Source organism: Triticum dicoccoides, chromosome 3A (genome assembly GCF_002162155.2).
Source record: "Triticum dicoccoides isolate Atlit2015 ecotype Zavitan chromosome 3A, WEW_v2.0, whole genome shotgun sequence".
NCBI classification, from domain to species: Eukaryota; Viridiplantae; Streptophyta; class Magnoliopsida; order Poales; family Poaceae; genus Triticum; species Triticum dicoccoides.
The window spans coordinates 436,096,835-436,119,722 of record NC_041384.1 but is presented as its reverse complement, the minus strand read 5'-3'; positions in this window follow the sequence as shown (position 1 = coordinate 436,119,722).

Sequence of the window (22,888 nt, the reverse complement as noted above, 5' to 3'; positions counted from 1 at the left end):
CACTAGGCGAGAGGCCGAGCCTTCCACCCTTTACCAAGTATATAGGTGCATTAAGATAACATAGCAATATAATGATATCCTAACAAGAATATAAATGTTCCAACAAGGAACGGCTCCAATCTTCACCTGCAACTAACAACGCTATAAGAAGGGCTGAGCAAAGCGGTAACATAGCCAATCAACGGTTTGCTAGGACAATGGTGGGTTAGAGGTTCAACATGGCAATTGGGAGGCTGACAAGCAAAAGGTAGGCATCGTAGCAGTGGCAAAGCAAAAGAGCGAGCAAACTAGCATAGCAAAGATAGTAGTGATTTCGAGGGTATGATCATCTTGCCTGCACAGTTGTCAGAGTTGACTGGATCCTCACAAGCAAACTCAACGGGCTCCTCGGTAGCGAACTCGTCTCCCGGCTCTACCCAAAGACAAACAAGCAACAAGGATACAATCAACCACGGGCAAGACCAAGCAATATGATGAAATGACGATATGCTATGCGGGATGCAAAATGCAAGATATGACAGGAAATGCATGAACCTGGCATCAACTTGGAAAACCAAGTGTGCCACTGGATAGAGGGGATGAAATCGCTTGAAAACGATATAAAGATCATTGGAATCGGAGTTACGGTTTGGAAATGGCAAGCGTTTTAAGATATGACACCGGTCTGCGATTTACAGCAAGTAGGCATCTAAATGCAACGAAATGAGCATGCTACAGCCACCAAACATGAAAACAAAATACATGGCAGTGAATTACACAAGATGGTTGACAAAACACTAGCACTGAGCCATAGGCAAATTCATCCATTAAGAGGTTCAAACAAGCATGGCTAAAACGCAAATGCAAAACAGATTTCAGACTTAGTGAAATTAACACTAGTCTGAAATTTCAGGTCACGATGCTCTCTTCGGAGCAGCAAAACAACATGATAGAGAACCTGAACATGACAAGTAAGAACATGGCATGGAGATACTCATCAAGCTTAACAAAACACCCAAAGTGACCTGGGGCCAAAAGGGTTCACAAAATACTCTACCGAGCTCACGAACATCGCTCGAACACAATCAGTTTTCAGACTTAGTGAAAACTGAGACATGCTGAAATTTAACTCACGAAGGCATGTAAACGAGCTCGATGCACTCGCTACGGTGCAAGTCATGGCAAGAAAAGCATATAACCAGCAAGAAGGCACAAAGTGCTAGCTACACATGGCAAGAACAAAGGCATAGCATGCATGGAACACTAACGGTAGCATCGGCAAAATCGCAAACAAGTTGACGATCTGCCCAGATTAACAACGAAGCAAAAGTTGAGCTCGATTGAGTCAACCTAGAGCACTCCACATATGCAAACAAAGACATGGATGGATAGAGCATAACATAAATATCAAAACTCCCTTACTGATCATCCTCAAAAGAGGCACGGATCACTAGGAAACAAGCTGGACATATGGCATCATGAACTAAAATATCCCAGACTTAGTGAAAATCACTAAGTCCCTGAAATCTGCAATCTCAGGTACCTCTCTTCGCAAGCTTGCACAAGACAACACACACATCCTAAAAATGCATGGGTGACACCTCTGGAAAGAAGACAAAATGCTTCACAATTCATCCCAAAGGGGCACAGGCATATCATGCACGAATTAAACATGACAAAAATGACAAGAGTGCATGATGAACTAACGGATCTGCAATTTAACTCACGAAGCCTCCTTCTAACATCATTTTGGGTATCAATATGACCTCAAATGCAAATGATGCACTGGAATGTAATGATGTACATGTCGAGACGAAGACTTTGATATATCATACGCCCAAAACGGAGCTACGGTTGCAAAGTTACGGGACCTCGAACAGAGCAACATGGATCAAAATTTCAGGACTTAGCAAAAAAAATCGGGGTTAGGGTTTACTGTTCACGCGACCGGATCCAGATCGGGATCGCGGCGCGGAAGCCGAGGCGGCGCCGGCGGCGGAGCTCGAGCTCGCCGGAGGAGGGGAGGCCGGCGAGGCGGCGGGGAGAGGCCGGGGCGACGCCGGGGGAGGCCGGTGGCGGCGCCCGGCGGCGGTGGACGCGGCCCGCGCCCGGCGAGGGCGGCGGCGGCCGGCGCCGATGCTCCCGGGCGGCGAGGGAGCCGCGGGCGGCGGCGCGGAGGCGGCGGCGGCCGGCCGCGGGGAAGAGGCGGCGAGGCGACGCGAGGGCGGCGGCGGGGCGACGCGGGCTCGGAGGGCCCCGCGTGGGCCTGCGGGCCGGCGGCGGTGGCGATGTGGTCCTGCCACGTGGCGCGACCCGGCTGGCTGAGGCGGGCGGCGGCGGATGTTGTCCGGCCGGGGCGGACACGTCCGTCGGTGCGGATCTGGCGGGGATGATTTTTTTTAGGGTTTCGGGGAGAGGGAGAGATCCGAAAACGGAGGGGTGTATATATAGGCATAGAGGGAGCTAGGAGAGTCCAAATGAGGTGCGGTTTTCGCCCACACGATCGTGATCGAACGACCGAGACGATGGAGCAGAGTTTGGTGGGTTTTGGGCCAAATTTTGGGGGTGTTGGGCTGCAACACACACGAGGCCTTTTTGGTCCCTCGGTTAACCGTTGGAGCATCAAACGAAGTCCAAATGATACGAAACTTGACAGGCGGTCTACCGGTAGTAAACCAAGGCCGCTTGGCAAGTCTCGGTCCAATCCGGAAATGTTTAATCCCCACACAAGAAAGAAAGCTAGAAATGACCACCGGAGGAGAACGAAGCGCCGGAATGCAAAACGGACAACGGGGAAAATGATCGAATGCATGAGATGAACATGTATGCAAATGCAATGCACGTGATGACATGGTATGAGGTGCATGAAAACGAAAACAACACACGGAGACAAGGACCCGAACCCGAGAAATAAATATAACTTGACACCGGAAACGGCAAGAGTTGGAGTACAAATGGGGAAAGTTACATCTGGGGCGTTACATGAGGCCTCCGCGGTAGCACAGCCGGCCACGGGAGGCAGGAGCAGGCAGCACGACCGGTGCTGCTTTGGGCGGCTAGAGCGAGAAGACCAGAGGTTGAAGAAGCACTATGGCCGTTGGATGGACATCATACGGTCACTGGAGTATTGACTAAGTTGACAAAGCCCTCCATCCCCATCAACTTAGTAGGCCCACAAGTCAGCCCAACAATATGGTGGGCCCCAACTAGCAGGGGGTATTCATTTTTTGGGCGTAATAAGGAGGCACTTCCTTGCGTGCGAAGATATAGTTGGTGGGTCCGACCTGTCAGCGGGGGGAACATTTTTTTTTGCAAAATACAGAGGCCCTTGCTGTGGGTCCTAGCTGTCAGCTGGAGGAATCATTATTTTGCTCGTAATAAGGAGGCATTTCCTTGAGTGCGGCCGTGGACCCAGCTGTCAGCCTCTCGACGTACAGTCCACTTCCGATGGATGTCGTTCATTGACCATGTTGACCAGGCCGCGCCGAGAGCACCAGGGCGGTGGGCGACGGCGAGGCCTAGGAAGGGAACGACACGGAGCCAGGGAATACTCGGCAGTTGTTTCCCATGCGGAGGAGTACGAGGGTTTACTGGTTCGTCTGCCGTAGCCGGAGAATAACATCATGTGTGGGTGAGTAGAGGGATGGCTAGGCCAGTGATGGGAGTACGGTGGGGCCGTGAGGCTCGCGCGGCAGCATAGTCGGCCGCAGGAGGAGGGAGCAGGCAGTCTCGCCGGCGCTTGTTTGAGCGGCTGGAGCATGAAGAGCAGAGATTGAACAAGCACGACGGCCGTTGGATGGACATCCAACAGTCATTGCTCTCGTGTTTTGACTAAGTTGACAGGGCGTTGCGTGTGCGTCAGCCTTTTTTTTATGAAAGCATATGCGTCAACCTGTAGTAGGCGCACAAGTCAGCCCCAAATCTGTGGAAAACAGCATACAACCCATCTGCCATTATTTCTAATAATGTACAAACCCATTTGCTAATTCTTAAGAATTTTTTTGGAGCCCATCTTTTTTTTTGTTAGCATTACACCCCATATTGTGGCCACGGTTAAAAAGTATACAAAATTTTGCATATTTCGGTGCCGTCAACTGTTTTTAATCCAGAAATATCGATTCACATTCAAACTATTTTGAAAAATAATTTATATAAATATAAAGTCCAAATAATTGTCCACGCATAAAAATCAATGGAATTTAAGATCTTGTAATGAAAAAATTGAAACTAATTCCTGGTTTGATGTGTTTTAAAAATGTACATCCCATTTCTGGGCAAACCAATGAAACTATCCTCGCCTTGAAAGATTTGCAGCCCAGCAGGGCCGATAAAGCAAGTAGGCCTTGTTTGGGTATTTCTTAAAAAAATAGAGCTAGCCATTTTCAGCAAGAAAAAAACACAACTGGGCTCATGATATGGTAAACATAAATAAAACCCTGGCTAGACAGGCCATAGCCCCCGCACAGCCCCGTTGTTACCCTGATCCGTCGCTAAAACTAGTATAAATAACAACTGCTTGTTCCTCAAAAAAGAAAACTGCGCGACTTGCTAGGTCCCTGGTGTCAGCCGCTCGTAGTGTAATTCTCTCATTTATTGACTACGTTGACAATGGCGTGAGCCCCAGATGTCCAACCATTAGGAGGAACCATATTTTTGGGCTTGTACTATGGAGGCACTTGCTTGCATACTGCCATGACGCTGGTGGGTCCCTACTGTCGTCCTCTCCATGTACAGTCATCTCCTTGTTCCTCTCGGTTGTTGATGACGTTGACAACGCAAGAGGGCGGCGCACCGCGCACGGCGAGCGAACCAAGGCCGCAAGGCGGAGGACGACGGCAAGGCAGAGGACAGAACGAATAGGAGCCATTGAAGATGCGCCGGTCCAGTCGCAGGCGGAGGGGAGTACGAGGGTTGACTGGTTCGGGCGCGGGTGCGTGTTGGGGCTGACGTCGCCGGAGAATAATAGGACATGTGGGGGAATAGAGGGAGGGACTGGCCAACGTTGGAGGGTATGTATGGTAGGGCGGCGGAGGCGCAGCCAGCCATGGGAGGCGGGAGCAGGCGGAGCCGACGGGGTGGTTTGGTTTGGGTGGCTGGAGGAAGAAGACAAGAGATAGAAGATACACGACAAATGTTGGATGTTAATCCAACGGCTGGTAGGCAGAATCATTTGTTGACTGGCTAGTAAGTCGACACCACCTTGGATAGGCTATTTCCTCGCGGGTCCCAAATGTCAGAATCCAAATCTGTCATGGTCATGCAGCCTTTCCTATGAAAATTTACAGCCCATTTGATGTGCTAGTTCGAAATAAGTTTGTGGGTGCTGGTGGGGGCTAATCACTTGGCTTCTGTAATGCACAGTGAGCTCAAGCAGCCGGCGAGAGTGATGTTATTTCCCTTGGTTGGGATTTGTTACAATATTTCACTCTAAATTAAACGAATGGCAAGCCATTTGCCTTGTTTCAAAGAAAATATGACAATCATAGCCGAGTTGAAAAGGGCAGGAACATCTAACTCCAGCTTACAAACTGTACAAAAGAACGAGGGTTAATTGTTCATCAGGTTTACAAAAAAAACCAGATTGAAAAGGGCAACAACATCTAACTCCAGCACTATTTTCGGCTGTCACAGTCAAATGGATCGGTCAAGTCCATAGAATGAACATCCTGGGTCGTAAAAATTACTGGATTATGACCACAATATGTTGTAAATAGAAGCCCGGCACGTTCAGAAGCTGTTTTGCCCACCTGAAACTCCTTTTTTTGCTCTTCGACATACCCATCCGTCAATTCAGTAAATATATGGGCTTTTGAATTGATTTTATTATTTACTAGTGTGGATGGGCTGTTTTGTCTTGGGCCCAGAGAAACAATTACTACTAGTACAGTGGAGACACTCTACAACTACCCAGAAAAACAATTACTACTAGTACAGTGGAGACACTCTACCGCTTCTGGCTCCTCCTAGGTCATTGAAACGTCTCCCTCTACTGAATGCCGTTATACTTTTGTTCACCGACATGCGCGCCATGCAGCGCATGGGCCCAAATGCCATCCACCAAATTAGAAGGCAGTATGCAGGCGGAGAGTCACCCCGGTCGTAGCGCGGCAGTAACGAGCCATCGTATCACAAAACCCCACCTCCCCGCAGTCTAAGTTTGATGGATGAAGAAACCATCATTTCACTCTTCGCTGAATCCCCTTCTCCCTCACCGTCTTCAAGACAGGCAACACTCGCATCTGCCACTATTCTTCTCTCCGAAGGAAGGGAAGGTAAGCGGATCCGTGATGTTGGTATATTTTCGTTCAGAGAAAAAAAGAACTTTTGCAAAGCAGTAACCGATGCTCACTCTATTTTTTGTTTCATTGTCATTGCGATTGTGTTTTCCTTTCAGTGGTCTCCTAGTATTCGTCAGTTTCATGATGGACCAAGGAGAACCAGGCAAAGATCTGCCGATATTGGAGTAGACGCGGGAGGCTGATCCCCACGAGACAGAGAGCTCCAAGAAGATGGAGGCAACCACCGAGCCGACCCCAGATACGCTCACGACCACGTCTGAGATGGTCAACGCCCCGTTTGAGGTTACAGCCCCCGTGGCACTACAAGAGCACTTTTCCCCCTTCGAGGATGTGTCCCCCCCGCTGAGCTGCCCAAGGTGATTTCCTTCTTTGTCGATCTCGACTGTGGTTTTTCATCTAAGTATGTGGTGATTTTTTTAGAAAAGGAAGTATGTGGTGATTAATAATGCAAAATTGTATTAGCTTCGATGCCATGCTATACATAGTGGTTTAAATAACTTGTGTTTCTTATACTGAAAAGTAATTCAGAATTTGTTTCTGTTTCGATTAGAGCCCTGATGCAGACAAGGATTGTGTGGTTGTACATGTCACTCGCTATGAGGCGGATGACCTGAATATACGCACTGGGAAGACAGAGTTCTTAGGCTGTTGGATCCTGGAAGCCATTTGCGGTTATACCAATGAAGAGTTGTATTCCAGCCTCACTGTTGTCAGGCGTGTTGTCCAGGGTGTACTGAAGCACAAGAAGTTCAAAGCTACTCCTTCGTTTGTGAGGCATACTGTTCTTGTCAAGCTTACGCAGGAAGATGACGTGGCATGTATGAACTAGCTTTACTTCTAATAATAGTAGAAGTCTAGGTGGCTTTGGAATAGCGGACGGAAGTAGAAAAGGATCCACACGAAGGGAGCTGGGGCAGTAGAGCAAGGCAGGTTTCGAAGGAATATATACCTGAGGGTCGTCGGCATGTGGCAAAGACGGCATCGAGAGGCCGCATCTTGGCCACAATACCGCAGGGAGGAAGAAGGGGTCGGAGGCCCTCCCGAGCTGGCGCTCTCTCGGAGAGAACGGCACGGCCGGCGATCGGGACACGCGTGCAGCTGATACATCTCCAACGTATTTATAATTTTTGATTGCTCCATGCTATATTATCTTCTGTTTTGGATGTTTATGGGCTTTATTATACACTTTTATATTATTTTTGGGACTATACTATTAACCCAGAGCCCAGTGCCAGTTTCTGTTTTTTTTGCCTATTTTAGGGTTTCGAAGAAAAGGAAAATCACACGGAGTCCAATTGACCTGAAACTTCACGAAACTCATTTTTGGAAGGGGGCAACCCGGGAGACTTGGATTCTACGTCAAGGATGCTTCGAGGAGGCCACGAGCTAGGGGGGGCGCGCCCACCCCCTCTGGGAGCGCCCTCCACCCTCGTGGGCCCCTCGTGGCCCCCCTGACGTACTTCTTCCGCCTATATATCTCCATATACCCTAAAACGATTGGGGAGCACAATAGATCGGGAGTTGCGCTGCCAGAAGCTTCTGTAGCCACCGAAAGCCAATCTAGACCCGTTTCGGCACCCTACCGGAGGGGGAATCCCTCTCCGGTGGCCATCTTCATCATCCCGGTGCTCTCCATGACGAGGATGGAGTAGTTCTCCCTCGGGGCTGAGGGTATGTACCAGTAGCTATGTGTTTGATCTCTCTCTCGTGTTCTTGAGGTGTTACGATCTTGATGTATCGCGAGCTTTGCTATTATATTTGGATCCTATGATGTTTCTTCCCCCCTCTACTCTCTTGTAATGGATTGAGTTTCCCCTTTGAAGTTATCTTGTCGGATTGAGTCTTTAAAGATTTGAGAACACTTGATGTATGTCTTGCTATGCGTATCTGTGGTGACAATGGGATATCACGTGATTCACTTTATGTATGTTTTGGTGATCAACTTGTGGGTTCCGCCCATGAACCTATGCATAGTGGTTGGCACACGTTTTCTTCGTGATTCTCCGGTAGAAAATTTGGGGCACTCTTTGAGGTTCTATGTGTTGGTTGAATAGATGAATCTGAGATTGTGTGATGCATATCATATATTCATACCCACGGATACTTGAGGTGACATTGGAGTATCTAGGTGACATTAGGGTTTTGGTTGATTTGTGTCTTAAGGTGTTATTCTAGTACGAACTCTAGGGCTGTTTGTGACGCTTATAGGAATTGCCCAACGGATTGATTGGAAAGAATAACTTTGAGGTGGTTTTGTACCCTACCATAATCTCTTCGTTTGTTCTCCGCTATTAGTGACTTTGGAGTGACTCTTTGTTGCATGTTGAGGGATAGTTATGTGATCCAATTATGTTATTATTGTTGAGAGAACTTGCACTAGTGAAAGTATGAACCCTAGGCCTTGTTTCGTCGCATTGCAATACCGTTTACGCTCACTTTTATAATTAGTTACCTTGCTGTTTTTATAATTTCAGATTACAAATACCCATATCTACTATCCATATACCACTTATATCACCATCTCTTCGCCGAACTAGTGCACCTATACAATTTACCACTGTATTGGGTGTGTTGGGGACACAAGAGACTCTTTGTTATTTGGTTGCAGGGTTGCTTGAGAGAGACCATCTTCATCCTACGCCTCCTACGGATTGATAAACCTTAGGTCATCCACTTGAGGGAAATTTTCTACTGTCCTACAAACCTCTGCGCTTGGAGGCCCAACAACGTCTACAAGAAGAAGGTTGTGTAGTAGACATCAATCTCTTTTCTGGCGCCATTGCCGGGGAGGTTAGCGCTTGAAGGTATATCCTTTGATCTTGCAATTGAGTCTTTTAGTTTCTTGTTTTATCACTAGTTTAGTTTATAAAATTACAAAAAAATGGAATTGAGTTTGTCTCATACGCTTCATCTTTTTAATATCTTTCGTGAGTATGATGGTAAGGAAAATTGTGACAAAGTGTTAGAAGAAGAATGCATTAAAATGTTTGGCACTAAATATTTGAATGATGAGCATGATTGAAATGTTGTTAGTATGAACTCCTTGAATACCCATGTTACTAATGATGATTGCACTAGTTATGATGAAAATGTCTCCTATAAACATGTCAATTTTTGTGGAGTACATTGGGTTTGTAAGTACACACCAAATAGGGAAGATAGATATTGCAAGAGGCATAAGTACTTAGAAACTAAATTTTTGCAAGAAAGTCTTGATGATTGTGCTGAAAAATTCAATATTTTTCGCACCCCTTGTGAACTTTTCAATGAACATGGTCATTTAAATCTCCAATGCAAATTGTTTCATGACCAAATCGTATCCAAAAATTGTGATAATTTGATTACCCTTGAGCATCATAAAGAGCTTAGTCTTCTTTTGGGGTATGAGGAAATGAAACGTATAACTGAGGGTATTCCAAAGTTTAGTCTTGATAGATTTCTCGATTTTGATCCAGAGAAAATTTATATGTATCGTGCAGTGAATTGTATTGAAAATCCTTATATCACCAATTACATAAAGAAAAGAAAGCAAATAGAAGCTGAAGAGAATACTAATGAAAGGGAAGAGACTTCCCAATATCCTTCTATTATTTCTTATGATGAATCAGGTAATGAGGAGGAGCCTCCTATTCAACCAATCTCATTAATAAGGAGCTCCAAAAAGAGGATTGAACCCACACATGATGTGGTGAAGAAGAAGAAGAAAAGAAAAAGAAAGAGAGGTAAAAAGATATCTCCCCCAAATAATGCTGCTCCTATTACTGTTGTGCCTCATGAAAATATAATTGTGGAATATAATGATACTTCTTATGATCTTGAAAATCTTTTGGCACTTTCTTGGAAGAATATGATAATTGCTATACTATTGGTGCTATCCATACTATTGATGATGAAAGTAATTATGCTTATGATACGAAAAGGCCCAAGCTTGGGGATGCTATGTTTGATGAGGATGACATATTTGAGAATATATTTGCTGAAATTAATGTTTGTCCCAAGCTTGGGGATGCTACGTTTAACGAAGACGATATTTTTAGTCTCCCAAGTTTTGATATGCAAATTTATAATGATGATAGCATGCCTCCTACTTATGATGATTATAGTGATGATACTTATGCTATAAAAAGTAGTGATTATATTTATAAAACTTGCCATGATTATGGTTACCCCTTTTCTGAACATTACTCTTTTAATGTGGAAACAATTTATAGTATTCAAGTCTCTTATGATACTCCCACTACCCCGAATGAGAAGAATTTTGCTTATGTGGAGAGTAATAAAATTTCTATGCTTGTAGATCATGAAAAGAATGCTTTAGGTGCTGGTTATATTGTTGAATTCATTCATGATACTACTGAAAATTATTATTAGGGAGGAACATATGCTTGTAGGAATTGCAATAATATCAAGTTTCCTCTCTATGTGCTTAAAATTTTGAAGTTATCCTTGTTTTACCTTCCTATGCAAGTTGATTCTTGTTCCCACAAGTTGTTTGCTCACAAAATACCTATGCATAAGAAGTATGTTAGACTTAAATGTGCTAGTCATATTATTCATGATGCTCTCTTTATGTTTCAATTCTTATCCTTTATGTGGGCATCATTGAAATTATCATGCCTAGCTAGGGGCGTTAAACGATAGCGCTTGTTGGGAGGCAACCCAATTTTATTCTTGTTCCTTGCTTTTTGTTCATGTTTAGTAATAAATAATTCATCTAGCCTCTGTTTAGATGTGGTTTTATGTTTTTAATTAGTGTTTGTGCCAAGTAGAACCTTTGGGAAGACTTAGGGAAAGTCTTGTTGATCATGCTGTAAAAAACAGAAACGTTAGCGCTCACGAGAATTGCTGCCATTTTTATTTGGAGAGTGATATTTAGTTAATTATTTTTGAAGATGATTAATAGATAAATTCCTCATGTCCAGAAATTTATTTGAGAATTTTATGAGTTCCATAAGTATACGTTTGATTCAGATTACTACAGACTGTTCTGTTTTTGACAGATTCTGTTTTTCATGTGTTGTTTACTTATTTTGATGAATCTATGGCTAGTAAAATAGTTTATAAATCATAGAGAAGTTGGAATACAGTAGGTTTAACACCAATATAAATAAATAATGAGTTCATTAGAGTACCTTGAAGTGGTGATTTACTTTCTTATACTAACGGAGCTTACGAGTTTTCTGTTAAGTTTTGTGTTGTGAAGTTTTCAAGTTTTGGGTAAAGATTCGATGGACTATGGAATAAGGAGTGGAAAGAGCCTAAGATTGGGGATTCCCAAGGCACCCCAAGGTAATATTAAAGGACAACCAAAATCCTAAGCTTGGGGATGCCCCGGAAGGCCTCCCCTCTTTTGTCTTCATTCATCAGTAACTTTACTTGGAGCTATATTTTTATTCGCCACATGATATGTGTTTTGCTTGGAGTGTCATTTTATTTCATTATGTTTTGCTTTCTGTTTGAATAAAATACCAATATCTCAAAATCTTAAATTTTAGAGAGTCTTCACATAGTTGCATAATTATTCGACTACTCATTGATCTTCACTTATATCTTTCAGAGTAGTTTGTCATTTGCTCTAGTGCTTCACTTATATCTTTTTAGAGCACGGTGGTGGTATTATAGAAATAGATGAACTCTCATGCTTCACTTATATCATTTTGAGAGTTTTAAATAGCATGGTAATTTGCTTAAATAATCCTAATATGCTAGGCATCCAAGAATAGTAAAAACTTTCATATAGAGTATTGAATACTAAGAGAAGTTTGATGCTTGATGATTGTTTTGAGACATTGAGATGGTGATATTAGAGTCATGCTAGTTGAGTAGTTGTGAATATGAGAAATACTTGTGTGTTGAAGTCTGTGATTCTCGTAGCATGCACGTATGGTGAACCGTTATGTGACGAAGTTGAAGCATGATTTATTTATTGATTGTCTTCCTTATGAGTGGCGGTCGGGGACGAGCGATGGTCTTTTCCTACCAATCTATCCCCCTAGGAGCATGCGCGTAGTACTTTGTTTCGATAACTAATAAATTTTTGCAATAAGTATGTGAGTTCTTTATGACTAATGTTGAGTCCATGGATTATATGCACTCTCACCCATCCACCATTGCTAGCCTCTCTAATACCGCACACCTTTCACCGGTATCAAAAACCCACCCTATACCTTCCTCAAAACAGCCACCATAACTACCTATTATGGCATTTCCATAGCCATTCCGAGATATATTGCCATGCAACTTTCCACCGTTCCGTTTGTTATGACACGCTTCATCATTGCCATATTGCTTGCATGATCATGTAGTTGACATCGTATTTGTGGCAAAGCCACCGTTCATAATTATTTCATACATGTCACTCATGCATCATTGCACATCCCGGTACACCGCCGGAGGCATTCATATAGAGTCATATCTTGTTCTAAGTATCGAGTTGTAATTCTTGAGTTGTAAGTACATAAAAGTGTGATGATCATCATTATTAGAGCATTGTCCCAGTGAGGAAAGGATGATGGAGACTATGATTCCCCCACAAGTCGGGATGAGACTCCGGACGAAAATAAATAAAGAAAAGAGGCCATAAAAAAGAAGTCCCAAATAAAAAATTAAAAAAAATGAGAGAAAAAGAGAGAAGGGGCAATGCTACTATCCATTTACCACACTTGTGATTCAAAGTAGCACCATGATCTTCATGATTGAGAGTCTCCTATGTTGTCACTTTCATATACTTGTGGGAATCTTTCATTATAGAACTTGGCTTGTATATTCCAATGATGGGCTTCCTCAAAATGCCCTAGGTCTTCGTGAGCAAGCAAGTTGGATGCACACCCACTTAGTCTCTTTTTGAGCTTTCATACACTTATAGCTCTAGTGCATCCGTTGCATGGCAATCCCTACTCACTCACATTGATATCTATTGATGGGCATCTCCATAGCCCATTAATACGCCTAGTTGATGTGAGACCATCTTCTCCCTTTTTGTCTTCTCCACAAACACCATTCTATTCCACCTATAGTGCTATGTCCATGGCTCACGCTCATGTATTGCGTGAAGATTGAAAAAGTTTGAGAACATCAAAAGTATGAAACAATTGCTTGGCTTGTCATCGGGGTTGTGCATGATTTAAATATTTTGTGTGGTGAGGATAGAGCATAGCCAGACTATATGATTTTTTAGGGACAACTTTCTTTGGCCATATTATTTTGAGAAGACATAATTGCTTAGTTAGTATGCTTGAAGTATTATTGTTTTTATGTCAATACTAAACTTTTGTCTTGAATCTTATGGGTCTGAATATTCATGCCACAATTAAGAAGAATTACATTGAAATTATGCCAAGTAGCACTCCGCATCAAAAATCCTGTTTTTATCATTTACCTACTCGAGGACGAGCAGGAATTAAGCTTGGGGATGCTGATACGCCTCCAACGTATCTATAATTTTTGATTGCTCCATGCTATATTATCTTCTGTTTTGGATGTTTATGGGCTTTATTATATACTTTTATATTATTTTTGGGACTAACCTACTAACCCAGAGCCCAGTGCCAGTTTCTGTTTTTTTTTTCCTATTTTAGGGTTTCGAAGAAAAGGAAAATCAAACGGAGTCCAATTGACCTGAAACTTCACGGAACTCATTTTTGGAAGGAAAGCAACCCGGGAGACTTGGAGTCTACGTTAAGGAAGCTTCGAGGTGGCCACGAGGTAGGAGGGCGCGCCCACCCCCTCTGGGCGCGCCCTCCACCCTCGTGGGCCCCTCGTGCCCCCCCTGACGTACTTCTTCCGCCTATATATCTCCATATACCCTAAAACGATCGGGGAGCACAATAGATCGGGAGTTCCGCCGCCAGAAGCCTCCTTAGCCACAGAAAGCCAATCTAGACCCCTTCCGGCACCCTACCGGAGGGGGAATCCCTCTCCGGTGGCCATCTTCATCATCCCGGTGCTCTCCATGACGAGGAGGGAGTAGTTCTCCCTCGGGGCTGAGGGTATGTACTAGTAGCTATGTGTTTGATCTCTCTCTCTCGTGTTCTTGAGGTGTTACGATCTTGATGTATGGCGAGCTTTGCTATTATATTTGGATCCTATGATGTTTCTTCCCCCCTCTACTCTCTTGTAATGGATTGAGTTTCCCCTTTGAAGTTATCTTGTCGGATTGAGTCTTTAAAGATTTGAGAACACTTGATATATGTCTTGCCGTGCGTATCTGTGGTGACAATGGGATATCACGTGATTCACTTGATGTATGTTTTGGTGATCAACTTGCGGGTTCCTCCCATGAACCTATGCATAGAGGTTGGCACACGTTTTCGTCGTGATTCTCCGGTAGAAACTTTGGGACACTCTTTGAGGTTCTATGTGTTGGTTGAATAGATGAATCTGAGATTGTGTGATGCATATCGTATAATCATACCCACGGATACTTGAGGTGACATTGGAGTATCTAGGTGACATTAGGGTTTTGGTTGATTTGTGTCTTAAGGTGTTATTCTAGTACGAACTCTAGGGCTGTTTGTGACGCTTATAGGAATAGCCCAACGGATTGATTGGAAAGAATAACTTTGAGGTGGTTTTGTACCCTACCATAATCTCTTCGTTTTTTCTCCGCTATTAGTGACTTTGGAGTGACTCTTTGTTGCATGTTGAGGGATACTTATGTGATCCAATTATGTTATTATTGTTGAGAGAACTTGCACTAGTGAAAGTATGAACCCTAGGCCTTGTTTCGACGCATTGCAATACCGTTTACGCTCACTTTTATCATTAGTTACCTTGCTGTTTTTATAATTTCAGATTACAAATACCCATATCTACTATCCATATACCACTTGTATCACCATCTCTTCGCCGAACTAGTGCACCTATACAATTTACCACTGTATTGGGTGTGTTGGGGACACAAGAGACTCTTTGTTATTTGGTTGCAGGGTTGCTTGAGAGAGACCATCTTCATCCTACGCCTCCTACGGATTGATAAACCTTAGGTCATCCACTTGAGGGAAATTTTCTACTGTCCTACAAACCTCTGCGCTTGGAGGCCCAACAACGTCTACAAGAAGAAGGTTGTGTAGTAGACATCAGCAGCCGTTGGTCTCCTCCCTCGTTGCTGACGACAGCGTGAACGATGCACCTATACACCCCTGCCCCGGTCGAGGTTGTCTGGCCGGATTTGTGTCCAGCCGTGAGCTGAGAGAGAGTGTGGCCACCTATGTGTTGCTTAGATCTGGAGAGCTTGAGAGAGTGAATGAGAGGAACCCTAGTAAAGCAAGTGCTAAGGCTCGTGCTTTTATATATAGTGGAGTGATTTTGTTGTACCAGCTTCAAAAAACGCGCTCCTACGTGTACCCGCAAGTGGGTGTGAGAGAACTAGTGCGTGCGTGCACCGCTTCTCTTCGTGAGAGTACAATATACTATGCCCAAAGAACGCGCCGCAAGAGTAATAGTATAAGTGTGTGACGTGTGAGCTAAAATAAAAGGTGCGCGCCGTCTTTTGTTTTTTAGAAGTTATGAGGGTAGGGTGTGAAGAGCACATATGTGTGTGACGTCTACCTGCAGATAGACGGTGGGTGCGATGTGCGAGTCTGCGAGAGGACTCAGGAGAGTCGTGACTCATGAGGGTGCGTGTGCATGAGAGAGAGAGAGAGGGGGGGGCACGTATCAATGCAATGCATGTGTCCGTAAATCATTATATGACAAACGTTCGCCACAAGCCTTTTCCTGACGAGTGCCGTAAGAACCGTTAGATCGGCATCCGACAGTGTCAGTTTTGCCATGTCATTTAACAGAACAGCCACTCCTCCTACACACAAATCTTCCACGTGAGTGTTAGCAAATGTCGTATGCTCCCTCCGTTCTGAAATGCAGTGCATATAGCTTTATTGAAAATTCGAACCTCGCAAACTTTTACCGAGTTTTCGTGTACCAAATTGCACATGTAGAATACCATGTATATATCATTTCATTCATCTTCGAGAGGTAACTATAAAGATGGGTGAGGAGTCTACAAAGAAAGACCATCGTATCACCCGCAGCAATTTCAAGCATCCTTTAGTGTCGAGGAATATCATAGGAACTCTATATGATATGATTTTTATAGGATTTTTTCCTTTAGAGCCAATTGGTTCATAGGAATAGATTCATATACTCCACATTTCAAAGGAAATAAACATGATATCATTTCTATAGCTTTAGAGCCACTTGGTTCATATGAATGGATTCCTATACTCCCTTAATTTCAAAGGAAAATAAACATTAGCGTATATTCAATAGAAAAGTTCCTATGATATGAACCAAATTACATCTCTTTTTCTAATCCCTCCTCATAGGAATTGAGATACATGTCATCTCTAGATTCAATAGAAAAGTTCCTATGATGTGAACCAAATGACATCTCTTTTCCAATCCCTACCCATAGGAATTGAGATGCTCCATGTCATCTCTTTCCCTACAACTTCCATGTATACATCTTCTATTCCTAAATAGATAGTACAACCCACTAGTAGCTTTTTTCCATAACATGCAACTATGGCACAAGAACTATATAGTGTGCCAATAACTTTGAAAGATGGTCGCTGGATGAAGCTAACCCGACTGTGCAGAGATAGGCAAATCTGAGCACTACTGGCCATTGGATATCATCAACATTCCACCAGATCTGCCACATGTACAATTTAGAAGACTCCATGGTTGAACTTAAGCATAATGCACAAACCTCAAAACACAATCACTTCTCCTTTGTTCTAGAATCTTCTGTATCATAATTGATTATTTTTTTCTAAATGAATTGCCATTATTTGTTTTTTACTTTATGATTTACAATGCACAACCCCATGAATCTTAACATTTTTATAAAACTAATTGATTTTGAATGAGATGAACTATAAGAACTAAATGAACATCTACATCATGCATATATGACTCAAAGCTTTACATGCTATAGTGTGTATTTATTCATAATTTGGTTTCGAAATCTCATGCGTTCAATACATGTGTACCTTACTAGTTTTGAGTAGAGTAGCAAATTTCACGCGGCCCGGGGTATATCAAAATGCAGGGCCCATGCATCATTGCCTTTCGGTCGAACCTACGTCCATAATTTTTTGTACGTACTATATCTCCACTGGTCCCCGAACCCAAAATGTTGCCTCATTCCCGTAAAATCAAGCGGCCCACACATATTTAAGGCATCGACTCGAACCCGTTTACTACGACGTTGCCCCGCATGCCGTAGTACTCCTACAAACCCTACCGCCGCACTCATCATCGGTTTTCTTCAATAGGATGAGGGAGAAGCCGATTTGTAGTGGAGGCGCTTTCAAAAAAAGGATCTGTAGTGGAGACCCCTACCCTAGGGTGCCCTAGGTAGCTGCCGCACGCATCATTGTTTTCTCTTTTCTTTATGCTCTTGCGCCCTAGAGTGAAATGATGGTTGCTTCGTCCGTCCAGCTTAATGAGGGAAAGGTGGGGCTTTGTGATTTGACCCCTCATCGCTCATTTTCTACTACTGTAGCGCTACGACCGGGGTGCCTCCAATTCCAACCGCTGCTCCGAACTGTAATTTGGTGCATCGCACGTGGAACAAGACGGTGGATGAGCCACATGTCGGCCAAAGGGGTCCTGTTAAGTGTGTCGCCATTTCATGTGCGGACTGGCCCTGCTTGAGTTGCTACGCCAACACGACAGGAGCAGCCTACCACTTGGTTTTGCTCCTTGGTGAATCCCGACTATATTGATCTAAAAAGATACGTGCTGAACTACCCTCTCCGTCTCGGTTTTTTTATTTTTAGGCATCTCGGTTTATAGGGCCTGCATGTAGTTCTAGGTCATCCATTTGACTAACTAAATATGAGTTACTATGTCACAAAAAGTATATCATTGGATTCTTAAGCGGATGTAGTTGTATTTAAAAGTCGAGGGCGGGGCTTTTCCTACGCGGTAGGCGGGGCAGTTCTGCCTAGTCGGTTCGATAGAGACGTGAGAAGACGAGGGAGTAGGCTGCTACAAACATAGGGCTGTGTGATTTGACAGCGAGTTACTGCTGGACAGGTGGGGCCCCGTGATTTGACTTGCCATTATCATTTTAACTGCGGCGCTACGACCGGCGTGAGTCTCCTGATTCCTGACCACCTCCATACAGGTGCCTCTCCCAATGCTCCACCATGTTGTAGAGGCTGGCTCTTCCATGAGAGCCCACTTCTCCACTTTTTCCTTGCCTCTCTTTCCTCAACATATGCAAAAATGCCATGTAAAGCGCACTATTGTACTTACTTTTACTTGCTCCTACAGGTGCTTAAGCTTGCCACATAGGCATAAAGTCTGATGTGGCAAGTTAATCAAGAAGAGAGAGACTAGTTTGGTGACCCAAGGAAGAAACGGTGCTAAACGCGTGTACCTAGGTGAAAAGACAATTTTGAGTCTATAGCTAATTAAATGAAGCAAACTTAGCAACACCATTTCATTGGAAGAGGTCACTCCTTGGCAAATGCAATAAATACTAGTACTCCCTGTGTCCCATAATATAAGAATGTTTTTGGCACTACACTAGTGTCAAAAACGTTCTTATATTATGGGACGGAGGGAGTACGAAGAAAGAGATAGAGAGGAGTAAAAAAATACACTTATAGCCAACCTTATAGCCAACCTTGTTGTAGTATGAGTGACTAAGTGATGACTATGTATGATATGCCAACATCAGATAGCCTAACGCACCGTGTTAAATCTCCAAGGGCGCGACCGCGCGAGGGACGTGACGGTCGTGGTAGGCACGACCATGATACGGGCTGCTGGCAGCCCTTTGATCTGAGATCAAACGGTCGCATGCTAAGTTGTTGAAAATTTGCAGAATAACCCTCCAGGATAGGATATTCACCCATAGGTCTAGAATCACGCCATGCAACCGTTCGATCTCAGATCCAAGGGCTCTCGGAAGCCCGTATCATGGGAGAATGGAAAGCCACTACCCTGCCGTTCGCACGCTGGCAGTTCGCTCCTACTCGTCCCCGCGCGTCTTTCCATACTATGGCGGTTCGCTCCTAGTCGTCCCGTCCATTCACATTACGGCAGTTCCACTAATCCTAACCCTCCTCCCAAATCCATGGCGTCCCAAATCTCCATGATCGGCGGTGAGTACAAGGTTAGAACCATCACCGGCGATGAGTTCGGCCTCATCTACACCCGTTCTTCCACGACGGTGAAAGGATGCCTTTCTCGCTTCAGACGCATGTTCGAAAACTCAGATGATGAGTGGGTCGCTGGGCTAGATGTTGAGTACACCACAGTCCTGGGACCAGAGAAGGATCTAAAGGACGAAGAGAGGAAGAAGCCCGCCGTGATCCCGGTTTGCGTACATAATGTTTGCTTGGTCTACCACATATGCCATGCCGACATTGAGTGCCAGGATTTTAAGAACTTCCTCAAGGACAAAACAGTGAAATTCGTTATTGTAGACTTTAAGAACGACAAAGAAGTCCTGGGTCAGATAGGCCTCGTTGTAGGCAACCCCTTTGACCTCCAGAAGAATCAGTTGGTGCCCTCTCGTCAGCCTTCAATGCTGACCCCGGCAGGAGCCATGGTTCATCCTTCGTACCGTAAACTGGAGAAACCTCATTACACATTTCATCGTCATGCATGGCAGCGGAATGTACTAGATATAGACCACATCCACTACGCTGTAATGGATGGCTACCTTTGTTTCAATATCTACAAGGGTTGGATGAAGAGCAACAGCCAAGTGTGCGGTTCAAGCAAAGAAGTCTCGACCAAGAGGGAGAGGGACAAGGACGAAGTCAAGGACGTGGACGAGGACTCCGAGTAAGGTGGCAGTGTCGTTGCTCATGGTGGTTCTAAACTTCTAATGCAGTTGAAAGGGCATGTAGCCCCTAAGTGTGGTTTTGGTAATTAAATGACAATCTCTATGGATTAATGTTTCTCAATGAGATATATTTGAAGGTTTTGTCCATAGATGGTGCCTCAAGGATATTCGATGGAATCAAGGATGAAGTCCATATATATGAAGATAGTGCCTCAAGGATATTGGATGGAATCAAGGATGAAGTCCATATATATGAAGATATATTTGTTGTATGCTTTGGAGTTAAATGACAATTCCTATGGAGCATCAAGTACATTGAATCTTATATGAAGATATGTTCCATAGTGATGCTTGAAGTGCATTGGGTTGTTTTGTGAAGTCTGCCATCAAAGCATCTGAAGAAGTCCCCATGGTATCCTTCTTTGGATACCCCTTGCACATGGCCTTGTACCATGCGCATGGGGTCGAGTGTCAACTCTTTGGATACCCCGTGATCACGAGGCCTAGGTGTTGGCTCTTGAGATCCCATATCCAGTGAGGTTTCAAGTTGGTCTTCGAGTACTTCTATTGAATCCATCAAGATTGATTTCTATGCCTAATCTAATTATGTTCATGGTGTAGTTCATTGGAGGATCTCAAAGACTGACATATTTGGGATTTTAAGGATCAAGGGCTTGAGAGAATAATCAAAGAGAAGAATTCAAGTTATGGTTTCATGACAAGATCATGGTGAGCTCATGTGTTGGGTTTAGGTTGATCAAGTCTTGAAGCAAGCAACTAGAGTGAAGAATTCATTGTGCCTCTTAAGATATTATGATGGAGGACTTTTAAGGATCAAGGGTTTGAGAGAATAATCAAAGAGAAGAATTCAAGTTATGATTCAAGACAAGATCATGGTGATCTCACGTGTTGGTTTTCAGTTGATCAAGTCTTAAAGAAAGCAACTAGAGTGAAGAATTCATTATGCCTCTCAAGAGATTGTGATGGAGTTTTTAGAAGGGCAAGTGGTGATCAAGATGATATTCTTGAAGCAATGAAGGGAAATGAAGAGTTCATTGTGGCTTTCAAGAAACCAAGATGGAGCTTGGAGTAAAGATGTTGGTTGACCAAGATGAAGCTCGAAGATTATATCTAGATGGTCAACTCTCAAAGCGCAAACATTGTACCACGTGGGATCAAGTGATCTAGTGGTATGGTAAGTAATTGTGAATTGTGCTTTGTTACCTAACCCATGCTATGTGTTTGTTATGTCTATGTGGGTTAGGTGTTTCTCATGGGCTTGCATCAAAAGGAAAGATCTCAAGTAGCCTATGTGTGGATGACATCAAGTGGTGATGGTCATCGGGTTCGAGGAGTCCAAGTGCAAGATGAGAAGCCGGAGGTTATATGCTTTGAAGCTTGCAGTCCACATCATGATAATGCTCATGTGAAGATGGGCTTAAGTTAAGGCTTCCCTCATTGCAATATGAGGAAGCAATTCAAGCATCTTCACCAAGTGGTTGTGGACAAGAAAGGGATTCCAACTTGAGACAAGCATTGGAGTCATCACCAAGCTCAAGTTGAATATGCAAGGCAAAGGTATACCTTAGCTAGGTTTTCCTAGTTTTGCCGGTCTCATTGTGCTTGGAGGGAGACCGGATTATAGGTTTGATAGCCGTACTATCAAGAGGGACTCTCGGGCAAGTAGCTTGATCATGTCGCATGTAGAGAGCTCAGAACTTTGCATTACTTGCATCATTATTTCTTGTTTATCTTGGTTTGTTCTCTATGTGAGGACCTTGGGCTTTTCCATAGCTTCAAAACGAGCCCAAGATCATCGAATTCAGAGTTCGTATGCCAAAGTTATCACAATTTTAGTGGGCTGCTGCAGGCTGTTCTGGGTACCCCATGGACACGGGATTTTTCACCCCCGTGGGCATTGGTCCCCGTGCACGCGGGCTTGTACCGTGCGCACGGGACCCCGTGGGCACGGGGTCTAAACCCTCGTGGGCACGGGGTGTCTAGGAAGTGTCCGTTGGAGCCCCAATGGCTAGTTTTGGAATTTGGCTATAAAAGAGCCTTCCTCCCCACCGGTTTGGGGGTTGTTCATTCACATTCTAAACATCATTTTGAGCCTCTTACCACCTCTCCCAAACCCCTATCTCCCCTCTAAGTGAAGGGGGGGGGGGGTTGTGGATGGATCTTGGATTCATTAGTTGATTTCCTCCATTGCATCCCTTCTCTTCAATCTCCCACTTTCTTGAGTTGCATCTTGTGAGATTGAGAGAGTGAGTTGAGCATTTGTTGCTTGACCTTGCATTGCATTTGTTGCATTGGTTTGAGCTCCCTGCATTGATTTTTTTGTGTGAGAGCCCGTGAGTTTATTACTCTTGGAGGCTTCGCCTCCTAGACGGTTTGGTGATACATTCAGAAGATTGTGAAGAGGCCTATGTGGCCAAGGTTCCCCCGGAAGCTTCCTTTTGTGGTGTGCTCTAGGGAAGGGTGTTAAAGTGTCCTAGGTGGTCAAGTTCCTCTGGAAGCTTCCATGGTTGTGGTGTGCTCCGGAGAGGTTTGTAAAGGTGTGGTGGTCGCCTTCAAGACCAACCCCGAGTGAACCGAGGCTCATCCGTTGGGGGTGACTCGAAAGGGAGAATACGGTGAGTCACTTGGTGACGCCCCGGAGCTTTGGCTTCGGCACCGCTCTAACGGAGATTATCACTCTCACGAGTGTGAACTTCGGGATAAATCCGTGTCCCCGACTCACTTGTGGTTATCTCATACCCACACCCTTTACTTTCCGCAATTCATACTTGCCCATATT